The sequence below is a fragment of the Protopterus annectens genome, chromosome 2.part0 (assembly GCF_019279795.1).
Source record: "Protopterus annectens isolate FY-2018-M chromosome 2.part0, PAN1.0, whole genome shotgun sequence".
NCBI classification, from domain to species: domain Eukaryota; kingdom Metazoa; phylum Chordata; order Ceratodontiformes; family Protopteridae; genus Protopterus; species Protopterus annectens.
In genome coordinates this window covers 401,015,888-401,033,266 of record NC_056728.1, presented here as the reverse complement: position 1 = coordinate 401,033,266, position 17,379 = coordinate 401,015,888, and positions in this window count along the sequence as shown.

The window sequence follows — 17,379 nt, the reverse complement described above, 5'->3', positions numbered from 1 at the left end:
AGATCCAGCTTTGAGGTTTTTCTAATCATATCAGTCAATTGGTAATAATAGTTATAGAACTATAGGTTATATAAAATAATGTATAAAGTCATGAAATCAGAAATGATGAGGTCATCGTTTGTTAGTTACATTAGATCCAAACTTGAGCATGGAATAACAATGTTAAACCTTTAAGAAAACAAGCAGGAGAAAACTGGAAAGAGTACATCAGAAATATATCAAGGGCATCCACGGATGTGAACATTTAAGTTATTATGAAAGAGTAAAATATCTGAACTTGTACAGTGTCTCTTACAGATATTTAAGAGGAGACCTTATTCAGGTATATAGGACATTTAGAGACAACTACCTCTGGGAATGTTTGGGGTTATCAAAAAGTACTAGAAAATCATCAGCCAACCTATGTAGAAGAGTCTATAGAATGAGAACTGTGCTAATTGGTTCTCTGAGAGAGCAGCCAATGCATGGAACAGATTACCAAATTACATTAAAGCCAGTACTATTTTAGATATTTTCAAAACAGCCTGCACGCTTATGTGAACAAATGTTTTGGTATATTGTCAGGCTAGAAGCGTATTAATGCCAGTACTTGAAATATTTGTATGTATGTATGCATGTACGTATGTATATGGCGACACTTGTGTCTATTTAACACGTATTATCATGTAACATTGAATATTAGTTTTTATAAATTACCACATGACCCATGTGCTATTGGAACCCTTTGTAACACAATTTTTTTCTTTATTCTGTTCTATAAGCTAATTAAACACATTGTGTAGATGTCACCGTTTAAATTTTACTATGTGGTATAAGTTGTCAAATTCTATATGTGCCAGATTAGCTTTTCTAGACATGAACCTTAAATCTTTTGAGTCTGCTAATCCGTTATTTGGCCATTACTGCAAACACATAAAATATATTGCATTCTATAATGTCCTAGCAATATAGGTATATGTCTTTATCTGCCTGTTTAGGTCACAAATTACGCAAAACCTGTATATTTTATTAATCTGGGGCATTTGTTTAATCATAGCTATAAATGTGCCTAAATCTGCGCTTCAATATTTTTCTCATCCCTGTTTATTGTCAGTAGTTTACCCAGTATGTTACTCAGTCATTGCTGAATACTAATTCACTCCCTCTCAGTCACAATTATGTCTTTTGTACTATATAGTTATTCTTATAAAGTCATGTTATTGAATGAATAAAGTAACTAGCAGGATACACCACGAGAATACCAGCGTGTAGATAAAAACTTCTTTATTCCAACAACCAGGTAAAACACAGAAAGATAAGCGCTTTCGCGTGCTTCATGCACGCTTCATCAGATCTATTGAACTTAGTCTATCATACCACTTCTTATAGTGAACAGTCTTGTCAATTTACCATCAGCAATTGAATAATTAATCACCTATTAAAGTTCAAAATTTGAGTTTTTAAAGCCCCATGCGCCAGTGTTCTGATGTCATCAACTCAAACACCATCAAGCTATCTCATAAATTCAAATATCATGTATTATGAGTGATGATTAAGTGCATCAAGTAAATAAATAAACAAATAAACAGTGTAATTGTTGTCAGCATCTACCCAAGAAGACATATAACATATATAAGACCATTCTTAAAAACATTTTTAAAAATATATTCCTTAAAAAACTGTTTGAGAAACACCGTGATTTGACTTCATACACGATAAGTTAATCGCATGTAAATAAATACAAAAAGACTGCTATCTGTGCTGTTTCTCTGTTAGTCACTGTCATAATATCCATGGCACTGTTTTATGCACTGTTACGTAAGAAATTATATTTCATGAACCATAACATTGAAATGCCAATTCATCGAAGACTCCCACTGTGTCTCCATTCACCTATAGCGCTGATGGCGCTACTGGACTTCCTACGTTATTGGATAGTATTAGGTCATATATTCAGCAGAAGCCCGCAAACAACAAGTGTAAACACAAAGCAGAATACCATGAATGATAAATACTAATAAAACCCATTTATATTGGATAACAGTCAAAGAACTAATTTATGCAACCCAGAAATTGGTTCAATCTCAGAGAATTCCCATTTTAGACTGCTTCAAACACCATAGCGGGTGTAGACTTCCATGTTGTCCTGTGATGTAAATATTGATATATATATAATATTCACAATTCCTACCATCAACAGGACCCTTTGACTTAGACCTATCACAATGTAGAATATTTGACTTTCAATGGTCACGTCTATCATAATTGTTTAACCAATATTTATTCAAACCAACTAATTCTCATGTGTATCAAATATATAAATAGTGTATATAAAACATATATATTCCTATCTAGTCAATCAAACAATATCAAAGAAGCTCATATCATATATTAAACGGTGCTTCTATAAACTAAGTACTACATGTAAATTATATGTCATCTATTTAGTTATATGTCTAATTAAACTAGTATATTATGGTTGATATATAATGTTATTTTAATATATAATAATAATATTTAAAGAATATATTTTAATTAAAAATACATTTTTTAAAAAATTCCTTGTGGAAATTTTTTTAGGAACAATCTGTTTTATCTTAATATTTAACTAATAGAGATATTCATAGTTTCAACATCAATCCCTAGATCTTGTGGATTAATGTTTAAATAAATTCTATATAACAATTCATATTTGTTCTGTTCAAGTAATTAACTAGTAAAAATTCATAAATTCTACTTCAGTCTCTTATTGATGTAGGTTAATGTTTAAATAAATTCTATACAACAGGTCATATCTGTTCAGTTCAAGGTGGAATCAATATAGAAAAGTAAAAGGATAGATTCATTCATAAATATATGAGTTTATTGATATGATTCCGATAGATAAACAACAAACTGGACCCATCCTGTCATGTCTCCATGTCACTGAGGGGAAAACCCATTGGTGAGGACTAAAAATAGAGGATGTCTATAGTGGGTCAAAACTATTGAAGCTTCTAATATCATGTTAACAGGATCTAGCAACAGCTTACAGCTCCTTAAGTATTTTTCTAGTGGATTAAATTCCATAAAATCCCGGTCTAACCAAATAATATATTCATTGTTCCATATACAATTCATAGTAAGTAGTATAAAGAGATCTAAAGGATAGTGTAAGAAAGTACAATGGTGGATAGAAATATACAGATATAGAGGAAATCAGATTTCATTCCAGGAATGGTTTCATGGAGACATGGTTATTAATCCCCGGGTCACTATGTGCACCTGACCTGAATATCCATTCCAACTCTAATTTCGCTAAGGCGTTATTATTGTCACCCATTCTGGGACTGGTCTCCAGGACCTGTAGAACTCTAAATCTAAAATGATGCGTCGGGTTCAGATTTATATGTTTGGCCAGAGCATTTTGTTCATTGTGTTTACGTATGTCGTAAACATGATTGTAAATACGTTCTTTCAGTCTCCTCTTTGTTAATCCAACATAAAATGCCTGGCAGGAGACACATTTAGCCATATATATTAAGTTCTTGGTGTTACAGTCTGTGTGTGTTCTCGGTGTGAAATCAAAGTGCCCATGAGGATGTTTATATTCTTGTGTGGTAGTAATGTATTTACACATGTTGCACTTCTTACATGGAAACGTGCCCAGTGTTCCAGCTACATGCTCTTTAGAATTGGAATTATTGTGTAAGTTCTTAGAGAAAATTTTTTTCAAGTTATCACAAGTCCGGAATATAAAAGTGGGTTTGTCACCTACTAGTAACCTTATATCATCTGTGGTGATAAGTATGTTCCAATGTTTAGTCATAATCTTCCTAATCTCACTAATATCATTGGTATATTTCAGTATAAAAGTAACCTTGTTGTCATGTGTATTATAATTTGGTTTGCATTTATCTACTGAGCTCGTGTTTCCCCTCACCTTTGTCCTATTTTTAGGTTGTAATTTACTGGAATCAATTTCAGTGGGTATAATATCTTGTCTTATCTCTCTGACTGAGTTATGATTATATCCCCTCGCTAGAAATAACGATTCCATATTATCAGCTTCTATTTGTAAGGCAGTAGGATCCTTGCATATCCTAGAGATCCTCGAGAATTGTCCCCTCATTATCCCCGAAAACATAAACCTGGGGTGCATACTACTATAATCTAATATTGTATTCCTCCAGCATGTCTTTCTAAATAATTTTGATGTCAGTTTCTCTTCTGCATCAAAATATAAGGTCAGGTCTAAAAAACTAATCTCTCTGTTGGAACTCTCATATGTGAATTTTAAGAATGTGGTAGTCTTCTCTAAATACTCCACGAAGCTCCTCAGTTCTTCAATAGTGCCATCCCATAGCAGTATCACATCATCCACAAACCTCCTATACATTCGTACCTTATCCATCCATGAGCTATTAAATACATGTTTCTGCTCCCAGTAGTAAAGTACTAAATTAGCATAGGAGTTTGCGCATGGGGTGCCCATAGCGACACCCCATGTCTGTAGATAGTGCTTACTGTTAAACATGAATATGTTACAATATAACACCATGTCTAGTAGTTGGCTAATTAAGATTTGTCTATCACTTGAAAAATTACTAAGTGTGACCATTAGCTCCCTCACAGCCTGCAAACCATATTCATTGGGAATGCATGTGAATAAGTCGCGGACATCTAGCGTGACTAAAAGCGGTTTCCTGTTTTCCTTTTTTGAAAAATCAATAGATTCCAAATCTTTCAATAAATGTTGTGTGTCCCTAAGAATAGTTTTGATGTTATTTACCAGTGGTCTCAACATTTTCTCCAAAAATATGGAGATATTATAAGTTGCCCACTGTCTACCTGACACAATGGGCCTCATGTGTAACGGTTCCACTTCTTTGTGTATCTTCGGTAGGCCCTTTAGAACCGGTATGAGTGGTTCTTCAATATATAAGAAATCAAACATTTCTCGGCTGATTTGTCGGCACATCAATAAGTCATACAAATTATCACTGACACTATTAATGACCCTCATAACGCCCTCTATTGTAAGTTCCTTATAAGTTTTATCCAAAGTCAGTGTAGTTTCTATTATAGTAATGTATTCTATTTTGTCTAGTATGACAACGCCTCCACCCTTGTCTGCATTAATTATTACAATTTCATTGTTCTTCCGTAGATTCACCATAGAGTCATATTCAGCTTTTTTTAAATTGAAAAATCTATTCCTGACTTGCTTACTGGCATACAGAGTATAAAAGTCTTTTTCACATGATTTCACAAAGCATTCTACGCTGGGTGGCAGCATAGGTGAAAAAGTGCTCCTGCGCTTAAAGTCACTTTTAACAACATTCCCAAGATCACCTTTGTTTTTAAAAAATACTTTAATCGCTACTTTTCTAGCAAAAAGTCTTAAGTCAGTCAAGGTTTCAGAGAGTCTACTATATTGTGAGGGAATGAAGTTCAAACCTCTATTTAAAAGTGATAGATCATGTACAGATAAATCATATTGAGAACGATTAAATACCAGAAAAGTCAGTTCCAATTCCTTTTTTGTTGTTGTTCATACCTGTCTGTCGAGAACTTCCGTTTCCTCGGACCTCGGCTCGCGGATCTCCCTCTGGTTGTAGGGTTTATCCTGATTGGAAAAGGGGCATCCATATTTCTATTAGGTGCCGCGGTGTATCTTCTGATTGTTCCTGTTCTGACTGATTCATCAGTTTGATGCAGCGCTAACTGGTTGGGTGGCGGTGTTAGATTGTCCATAGTGCCAGCTGAGATCTCTCTTCTGGCATTGGTCAATTCACCTAAGGTATTTGTAGCTGTAGCTGAGGGCGCCAAATTCGATGTATTCACATCTCCGACTTCCGGTTTTTTGTTTTGTGGGCGGAAATTACGATCCGTTCGTGCAGTGTTGTTTTCTGCTGTCCTCGGCCAAACAAATATATTCCCCATTCTGAAATCATGTACATCCCTGGTCAATTTCCTTTGTTTTATGCTTCTTAGTTTCTCACTGTATAGATTGATCTGTGTCGATATATCGTTCAGTTTTCTGGTGAACGTTTCAGAGTTGAACCTCTCTGTGATGACCTGATATGATGCATCAATGTCTTTCTGGAGTGCTGTCTCGAGTGGTTCAAAATACTCTAGTAGCAGGTGTATATATTTGTTGATCAGTTCTAAATTTAAGTCCTGCCATTTTTTCAGTAAATCAGGATACAGTTGGCCATAGGTAGGCATGCACAAAACGCGCATGCCTCTCGGTATTACTTTAAAGTTGAGACACGCTTGTAAATGTTTTCTCTGCCAAGACAGTCATTGTATTTTATATAAATTGTTCTCCAAGTCTCTTAATAGAGTGTAGAAGTCATTCATATTTAAGTCTTGATCATTCCTCATTGCCATAGTGTCTGTTGTTTCTAAGAAGTCTAAATTCAATAGCGGGTTACCTTTCATTGGTAGAAACGCATCAATGTCCAACGGACCCTTTCTGATTGCAGGGTTGTAATCCAATTCAACATTTGTATTCTCCATAGCGTGGAGGTAGCAGCACAAGATCAAACAGTGAAATGTAAAATATATATACAAATTACCGCTATCACTCCTAAAGTATCCTGTAGCAAAGAGCAGCAGCACAAATGAATAAAGTAACTAGCAGGATACACCACGAGAATACCAGTGTGCAGATAAAAACTTCTTTATTCCAACAACCAGGTAAAACACAGAAAGATAAGCGCTTTCGCGTGCTTCATGCACGCTTCATCAGATCTATTGAACTTAGTCTATCATACCACTTCTTATAGTGAACAGTCTTGTCAATTTACCATCAGCAATTGAATAATTAATCACCTATTAAAGTTCAAAATTTGAGTTTTTAAAGCCCCATGCGCCAGTGTTCTGATGTCATCAGCTCAAACACCATCAAGCTATCTCATAAATTCAAATATCATGTATTATGAGTGATGATTAAGTGCATCAAGTAAATAAATAAACAAATAAACAGTGTAATTGTTGTCAGCATCTACCCAAGAAGACATATAACATATATAAGACCATTCTTAAAAACATTTTTAAAAATATATTCCTTAAAAAACTGTTTGAGAAACACCGTGATTTGACTTCATATGCGATAAGTTAATCGCATGTAAATAAATACAAAAAGACTGCTATCTGTGCTGTTTCTCTGTTAGTCACTGTCATAATATCCATGGCACTGTTTTATGCACTGTTACGTAAGAAATTATATTTCATGAACCATAACATTGAAATGCCAATTCATCGAAGACTCCCACTGCGTCTCCATTCACCTATAGCGCTGATGGCACTACTGGACTTCCTACGTTATTGGATAGTATTAGGTCATATATTCAGCAGAAGCCCGCAAACAACAAGTGTAAACACAAAGCAGAATACCATGAATGATAAATACTAATAAAACCCATTTATATTGGATAACAGTCAAAGAACTAATTTATGCAACCCAGAAATTGGTTCAATCTCAGAGAATTCCCATTTTAGACTGCTTCAAACACCATAGCGGGTGTAGACTTCCATGTTGTCCTGTGATGTAAATATTGATATATATATAATATTCACAATTCCTACCATCAACAGGACCCTTTGACTTAGACCTATCACGATGTAGAATATTTGACTTTCAACGGTCACGTCTATCATAATTGTTTAACCAATATTTATTCAAACCAACTAATTCTCATGTGTATCAAATATATAAATAGTGTATATAAAACATATATATTCCTATCTAGTCAATCAAACAATATCAAAGAAGCTCATATCATATATTAAACGGTGTTTCTATAAACTAAGTACTACATGTAAATTATATGTCATCTATTTAGTTATATGTCTAATTAAACTAGTCAATTATGGTTGATATATAATGTTATTTTAATATATAATAATAATATTTAAAGAATATATTTTAATTAAAAATACATTTTTTAAAAAATTCCTTGTGGAAAATTTTTTAGGAACAATCTGTTTTATCTTAATATTTAACTAATAGAGATATTCATAGTTTCAACATCAATCCCTAGATCTTGTGGATTAATGTTTAAATAAATTCTATATAACAATTCATATTTGTTCTGTTCAAGTAATTAACTAGTAAAATTTCATAAATTCTACTTCAGTCTCTTATTGATGTAGGTTAATGTTTAAATAAATTCTATACAACAGGTCATATCTGTTCAGTTCAAGGTGGAATCAATATAGAAAAGTAAAAGGATAGATTCATTCATAAATATATGAGTTTATTGATATGATTCCGATAGATAAACAACAAACTGGCCCCATCCTGTCATGTCTCCATGTCACTGAGGGGAAAACCCATTGGTGAGGACTAAAAATAGAGGATGTCTATAGTGGGTCAAAACTATTGAAGCTTCTAATATCATGTTAACAGGATCTAGCAACAGCTTACAGCTCCTTAAGTATTTTTCTAGTGGATTAAATTCCATAAAATCCCGGTCTAACCAAATAATATATTCATTGTTCCATATACAATTCATAGTAAGTAGTATAAAGAGATCTAAAGGATAGTGTAAGAAAGTACAATGGTGGATAGAAATATACAGATATAGAGGAAATCAGATTTCATTCCAGGAATGGTTTCATGGAGACATGGTTATTAATCCCCGGTCACTATGTGCACCTGACCTGAATATCCATTCCAACTCTAATTTCGCTAAGTTCGCTATATTATTGTCACCCATTCTGGGACTGGTCTCCAGGACCTGTAGAACTCTAAATCTAAAATGATGGGTTCAGATTTATATGTTTGGCCAGAGCATTTTGTTCATTGTGTTTACGTATGTCGTAAACATGATTGTAAATACGTTCTTTCAGTCTCCTCTTTGTTAATCCAACATAAAATGCCTGGCAGGAGACACATTTAGCCATATATATTAAGTTCTTGGTGTCACAGTCTGTGTGTGTTCTCGGTGTGAAATCAAAGTGCCCATGAGGATGTTTATATTCTTGTGTGGTAGTAATGTATTTACACATGTTGCACTTCTTACATGGAAACGTGCCCAGTGTTCCAGCTACATGCTCTTTTGTACTATATAGTTATTCTTATAAAGTCATGTTATTCTTAGAAAGTCATGTAGTATAGGGTAAAGTGAAGTCATTTTTAAACAATATTGTACCGTATCATTGTATTTTAAATATTTCAAATTTTCAGGGATACTGAGATACAGTGTGGGTAGGTGAGGTTAAGTTAGCATTAAATGTGTTTGCTAAAATACTGGCTATATCCATGGGATTGGAATATGTGATATCATTATAGATGAGCTCAGTGCCTTCTGGGATATTATTTTATAATTTCCTGGCGTGGCTGAAGAAAGATTTATAGTTTCCTTTGGTATATGTGGTAACCTTAAGTTCATATTCTGCTTTACATTTTCTAATAGTGTTCTTATGTTCTTTCTGGCATGTTTCACTGTGGTCTTGAGGTATGAAGATGGGCAATTCTTGCAAAATTTTTTTTATTATACAATTTATTCATACGGAAGACCCACCATAGAGATTTATTCCTGAATTTATGATTATATTTAGTGAAGATGGATACTGACATCTCTGTGCTGCTGTTTAGATGCTCATAAAAGTCAAAGGTGAATGTTACACCCTTCTTCTTTATGCATCTTTGCATGGGATTATTGGGAATTTTGCATATGTCTTCTACAAACTGAATAAGGCTTGCCCTGCAGAAGCTGTTAAAGATTGTCTCATTTGTTGATGGGGTAATGCAACTAGGCCTGACAGACAATATTATCAACTTATGGTCAGATTTAACTGGGGATGAGGAGATGCAGGTAGGTACAAGTGGGCCTAGGTTTGCAAGGACTAAGTCAAGGAAGCTAGAGTCTCTATTGTGTAGTTTTACATTTTCTCCAGTGTATTGATATTAATAAAGTCTAGGAAATGATGAGCATAACTACAGTAAACTCTCATTTAACTGGAACGCAAGCAACCAGCAAAAAAAATATTGAACAAATACAATACAATTTTCATGAGTTACACTTTCTGCCCCCCCCCCCCCCCGCAAAAACATACTTTATGTTTTTAGAGGTATATAATTTTAAAAAGGAAGCTAGGGATAAATTCACTCTCTCCCCAACAGTCAAACCAAACAAATAGTATAGGGTGCAATATTAGTCAGGCCTATTTTTAAAAGTAACTGTCAAGCAACCAGAAACTACAGTTATTCGGCATCTGCCAATCCCTATGGGTGCCAGTTAACTGAGTTTACTGTACTTTTAGAGTTGTGTGTCACTCAATGCTTAGGTAATTGAAGTCCCCTAGCAAAAATGGATTGGTTTGATATATAATGCCTGAGTGGTGTTAAGGTTATTTCTATAATGTATGTAGGACATTGGTAGGGAGCTGTAGCTAGCAATGAAGTAATAGTTAAATTTATAAAGGGGGATTTGGATATCCAGGATCTCTGAGTTAGGGTCGTAGATAATTTGATGTGAGGTAATGGTGTTTCTAACAAATATAGATACTCCCCCCACAGTTATCCAAGGGTCTGAAGGCATGATAGGTATTAAACCCTGGTATACAGAGAATGCCGTCATTGCACTGAGAATATGTCTCAGTAACTACATAAATGTGAATGGGTCTGAGTTGCAGGAGGGCCTCAAGTTCTGGCATCTTTCTATTTATACTCCTAGTACTGAATACTGCCACCATGATTTTGTCTGAATTTGACTTTCAGTCTGTTATGTAGGAATGTCCAGTAGAGGAACTGTGACTAAAAAAGCACTATTGGGAACGCAAAGGTTTAGTCACTATAGGGAATTCCTCAAATGAGAGGCGTAAGCCAGTTATGAGATGGTAATTAAGACTTCTTGCTTTTTCAGGGATGCCTTACATCTTGTATGAGAGGTGTTAGCCATCCCTTGCACAGCAGGAAATCTTAACTACAATCTCACCCCAGACTGACACATACTGGACCCCCGTAGAATGACACCAGTTATGTAGCTAATTGTTAAATCCAATTATTGTCTTGCTATCTAGGAATCATTCTTGGTGAAGGCAAGATAATACTCAAGGCCAGTGTCTTTCCTGTCTTTAACACATTTATTTATTTATTATTTTATTTCCAGTTTGATGACCAAGAAGTCCACTGGGCCAAGCAGAGCCCATTTTCAGTGCAGGCCTGGGGAGAAAAGCTCCAAAAGTAGTTAACAGAATATAACATAAGTAAAGTATGGATTATATAAAAAACATAAATATACAACTTAAAATACAAATACAAAATCAGGGAGTATATATTTAAAAAACACAAATGCTAAAATATAGATAAAGTCAAAAGTAATACAGATAATATAACTAAAAGTACAAGTCATAAGGTGTTTATACAAGTTTAGTGTTTGTTCTAACAATAATGTTAGTGATTAGAGGTGGTAGATGAGATTGAAGGGAGGTTTGAAAAAGAAGACAGTGTAATTTAGGTGGAAAGGGAGCAGAAACAGTCCGAGTTTGAGGTAAGGTAAGAATGGAGGAGAGATTTGAAATTAGAGTAGTTGTGAGTACAGCGGAGGGAGGTGGGGAGATAATTCCATAGTTTAGCTAAGGAGTGTGATAGAAGTAATTGCATGCATAGTAAGTACCATCTTGCCTCTCTACATGTCCCTCACGGTGGATATTCACCCCCACATGGGCCACCACTAGATCATAGTCATATTTATCTGGCTTAAGAGTGCTTAAGGCCTTTGTAACATGACAGACCCAGGCACTAGACAAGCAGTTTACAGTCACCCTGCTCCTTTCCAGTCCAGTGAGTATAGAGTCTATACACCGAATTGTAGTGACTTCATTGTATGAAAGCAGACTTAGTGGAACTCATATGCTTAAGCCTGTTTTCCTGATGACTCTTGCATGAGCTATGTGCAGTTGTAGTATGTGTAAGTAGAGATAAAGTAAATGTTGCCTTGAGTGCTGGAGGCTAGGGTATTTTAGAGTATATTCAGGACAAGATGGCAAGTTTTTCTTTTATAAACCTCAGTGTAAGTTATTGTCCTACTAGTTGTTCTGTGATTGATATTTTGTTGTGACAGTATGCTGCTTCCCATATTACTGATGTTAGAAGTTTGCGTCTGTTTCTTAAATGTTTACATCTCACTCAGGTTGTACTATTATTTGGTAGTAGCAGTGAACATTCGGTAACCATAAGGTAGTTTCTATACTGCCTTAGAGTACCAAATGCAATCAAACTGGCTACAGATGGGGTGAGAGCAAATGCTGAGTCATATTGCCACAGGGTGGAGGGCTGAGGTTTGCAGAGTACTCTGGAGTTGCAGACAGACTGCTATAGCAGACCTTTATGATTTATGGATGCTATATTTTGGTGATACTCTGAAATTAGTTAAGTGGGAAGCTAATCTATCAGTATTTAGTGAAAAGACAGAATTTGCCTATAGGTACTCTTGGCTCTTACTGCTGCTGGTCTCATCCCAGCTGCACACACCTCAGAATCAATGGCTCTATGCTCTTTCTCTCACCAGAAACAGAACAGTACCACTAATCTCAAGCAGGTTCCCAGGAAGTGGGTCACAGGCCACTTGTTCACTCTTTGCTTATTTAAATATAGGCTTAGCAGGGCAATTCACAGTTTGCCTTTATGTATTTGTGAAATGTGGGACTATGAATATCACCCATCATTTATGCTTCCGCTTGTACAAGACAAGGTTAATGTGCATAACCAATGACACGTAGCTAGAGTGCACTGAACTAGTCAGCAAACTGAGACATGTTTCATCCATTTTTATATTTTTTGAAGTAGCATGGACCCATTTCACTGTTAATTAGCTCCAGGATCAACTCATTATGGTCTGTTTTTTATGCACCATGTCCAGAGAACCTAGAGGAAGTTAAAAAGGTGAATTCAGAAAATAAATTTCTCAAGTAATAATGAAAATATTGTTTTACAGTGTCTTACACTAACTGTGCATCAACTCAGATGTAATCCTACTCCCCCAGAAGCCTGCACACTTGGTTCTTTATAATATTCTTATTTGAAATTCTTGATTACAATTAATGTAAATTTAGCAGTTTTTGCACTTTACATGGAGTAGCAGATGCATATGTTTCAACACAGATCTCTCAACTGTCCCTATTTTGAAGGAATATTCCTGTATTCTGGCTTGATTTACCCCTGCAGATGATGTTCTTATTTTTCCTATGTTCAGGTTTGATTTATACCTTCACACAAATGTATGTGTCTTTCTCATCACACATGATTTTTGAAACTGTCTTATACACAGAAAACCATACTACATGACCAACCTACTAGTGGCAGCAATAATTAAAGAAATAGAACACACATCTTACAACTCCCTATTCCAGAAGCAAAAATAAATGACCTTGTGTGGTAAAGTTTGACAATACATTTCATTAACAGCTATAGGGGATTTATTAAATGAGTAAGCATAATTCGTACAACTCATTTCAAAAGGTCCCTGTTCCCATGATGATGAGCTAATTTGTAAATCAGGGATATGTTAGGTGTGATTAGGTATAGATCTCATTAAGGGTGAACTTGTATGTCTTTGAACCATATTTACTATTGTCATGTGCATTACAGACATGCACATCGCAGTACTAAACTGTTGTTTGTGTAGGCATCACCCCATTCACTCTCTCTCTCTCTCTCTCTCACACACACACACACACACACACACACACACACACACACACACACACACACACACACACACACACACACACACACACACACACACACACACACACACACAAAACATAAACACATACCACAGCCTCATACCTGTCCCTTACCCATCTGCCCTCCCATAGTTCTCCCCCACCCCTCAATAGATGAAGTGCCATTACTGCACATATCATGTATACCCCAGTGGCTAGTGTGTCACCCCCACACTCAATCCCAATACTGCTGTTGGTGCCATTAAGACACTTAAATATAATTCCCTGGTGTCTAGAGAATACACAACCTCCCTCAATACCAGCTATGATGTCTGTGCCATTAAGGCACTTAAGTGTATTGTATTCCAGGTAGCTACTGATTCCACCCCACCTCCAATCTCCATAATAATGTCAGTGTCATTAAGGCACGTAAATATATTATATCCCTAGTGGCTAGTGGTTCCCCCTCACCCTTAGTCCTCAAAGTGATGCCAATGTCATTAAGGCACTTAAGTATATTGTATCCTTGGTGTTTGTGATCCCCATTGATCCTCAGAGTGATGATGCCATTATGGAACTTCACCAATGTGTTCTACCTTGTGAATCCCCCTTCCTATAATTCCCATACCATGGTCATGGCAGAAAGTTGAACACAGTCTTTTGGATGATCAATTCCACAATATGGTAGGCACCACTTTGCTGATCTACATGGCTAAGTGAATTATTGAATTATTCTGTGTGTAGATGCCTTTCTGGAGGTGGTTCTAGGGGAGAGAGTGCTAGCCAGTTAGCATTTCCCTCTTCCCCAGATGGCCTCATTAGCATACAGCATGGATGTGAGACCACTCCTATATGGTGCTGCATGTCATAATGCTAGAGCACCATGCAGCACTGTGTTAGGGTGGTTGATGTGTCACAAAAAGGTATTGTGGTCTGTATACAGAGGTGTACACATTGAGGTACCTTCATGAATCCCAGCCTGTCTCTTTGATAGTGTGCTTATGTTTTCCAACCATTTTTGTTACTCTGTTTTCTAAATGGGTTTTCTGAATAGCATCCCACATTCCTATTTGGTATTTAGATTTTATATTAATTTGCTGTCCAGATTTTTGGCTGGATATAATTACTTTTCGAAGGCTTTTTCCTCCTATTTTCAATGTGTGCAGGTTGAGAGGTATGTTTTTCTGTATTCAGCTTTTACATGCAGTGATTTTTTTTATTGATATCATGTTCTTATGCAGAGCAAACCGTGTCATCTGTTTATCTTAATCTGTTTTCTCATTTCTCCCTTATTGTCTGTTTAGTCTTCCTTGATAAAATAGGCTTTAGTATGAAATGGAAAACTGTAAAAGCAATAAATGCATTAAAATGTATACATTTGATGTTACATTAGAATAACTAATTTCGATTTGGATAAAGTTTCTAAGTAAGTTATTACAAATTCTACTGCTACTGGCAGCATTTCAGCATTAATGCTAATTAATGCATATTAGAGTAAAGCCATTACATTCTAAATGCCAGAAATGTAAACATTATATAATATTCACTATATATTTCATTGGTTCTGTAAGAGGTTTTGCAATCATCTGCTATCCATTTTAGTCCTGATATATGTAGCATATTTATGTGTTTGCATGTTTTTTATAAGTTGCCATTCAAGTGTTTCATAATGTTTATCAATGTACATGAAGAATTTTTATCTGGCAAGCATTAGCTGCTTTTATTGGTAGGGTGACATGTCATAATTTATGCTATGTACTTGTAATTCATTAAATTTGATGGAGTCATTACTAGAAAATGGAATTAGTGTAGTCTAGAAAATTTTTACCACTCAATAAAATTATTTATGTTTCTTTGATTTATGTCTAATCAAAGACATCACATATTTTCCATGACTGCACCTGGATTGTGATTATTAAAGCATATCTATATTTTATGGTACTTAAACACTATGTGAATGTTTTAAACAGTGTATTTATAGTGTCTATTTCTCCTGGCAAACAAAATTTACTTTATGGCATCAGTAATCCAGCGAACATTCTCATGTACTTATTTTCTAAAGCATGTCTCACTGTGGATTCAGGGCAAAGATGCCAATTTAAGAGCAAGAATTATATTCTGAAGGGTATAACAAACACTGATTATTGTAAAGCTTTTGTATAATGTTGTAGGTGTATTAAGCTAGTTTTCAGTGATATACCTCTGATAACAAACTGGGCTCTCCTGCCAATATAAAGTATTTGCTCTATGTATCTTGATTATTCATTATGAGACTAAAATATACAAATGTAATAAATGATGGATCAGAATTGTCTAGCATTAAATTTAATTTAGTACAAAATTGTGCATGGTTATCATTAGATGTATAAAGGCCTTAGAACTGTAATAGACCTTACACATGCATTTAGCTGCAACTCATTCTTCTTCTTCTTCTTTCGGCTTTTTCCCGGTTAGGGGTCGCCACAGCGGATCTCCTTGTCCGCACATTGAATGGCAGTGGAGTTTTACAGTGTCGAGTTGCCAGCCCGGCGCCCAACCTTCCACAGAAGGCACACTCACACGCACACCTAGGGCCAATTTAGAGTGTCCAATCCACCTGCAGCATGTCTTTGGGATGTGGGAGGAAACCGGAGCACCCGGAGGAAACCCACGCGACCACAGGGAGGACATGCAGACTCCGCACAGAAGGCACCCCAGCCGAGGATCGAACCGGAGAACCTCTTGCTGTGAGGCGGCAATGCTAACCACTGCACCACCGTGGCCGCCCATTTAGCTGCAACTCATTATTAGCTATTATTTCTACTGTGGCTACAGTTTTATTCTTGAACTTTTCAAACTGTTCATTTGATGAGATGTTTAAAATGGCATTGAGAGTTTAAGTAGAGTGATCATCACACTATTGGTGTGTGCATGTGTGTGTGTGTGTGTGTGTGTGTGTGTGTGTGTGTATGTGTGTGTGTGTGTGTGTGTGTGTGTGTGTGTGTGTGTGTGTGTGTGTGTGTGTGCATGTGTGTGCATGTGTGTGTGTGTGTGTGTGTGTGTGTGTGTGTGTGTGTGTGTGTGTGTGTGTGTGTGTGTGTGTGTGTGTGTGTGTGTGTGTGTGTGTGTGTGTGTGTGTGTGTGTGTGTGTGTGTGTGTGCGTGTGTGCACGTGTGTGCATGTGTGCATATGTCTGTGTGTGTGTGTGTGTGTGTGTGTGTGTGTGTGTGTGTGTGTGTGTGTGTGTGTGTGTGTGTGTGTGTGTTATGTGTGTGTGTGTGTGTGTGTATGTGTGTGTGTGTGTGTGTGTGTGTGTGTGTGTGTGTGTGTGTGTGTGTGTGTGTGTGTGTGTGTGTGTGTGTGTGTGTGTGTGTGTGTGTGCATATCTACAATTTGCACTAATACAGATGGACTGAAAAGGTCATTTACATGATCAGAATGTTTACATGTCAATCTGATCATGCCTGTATCATTTGAAAATGTCACTGATCGAAGTGCTGATTGTATAAATTGTGTTAGTGATACATTCATAAAATACAAATGGAGATTTTCTAATAGAAGTTTAAAGTGAAGCAGGCATTTTAATGGAAAGAAAGATACGTTTTCAAATGGTACATAAATGTCTACCTAATGTGTATGTTGTATTATTTTTTTATCCACATTATATTTGCAGACTGATGATACTGCTGACATAGCTGAAATCTACATCAGTGTCAGAGCTGATTATAGCATGTTTGGGAGTTGCAGAGAGTAAAGACT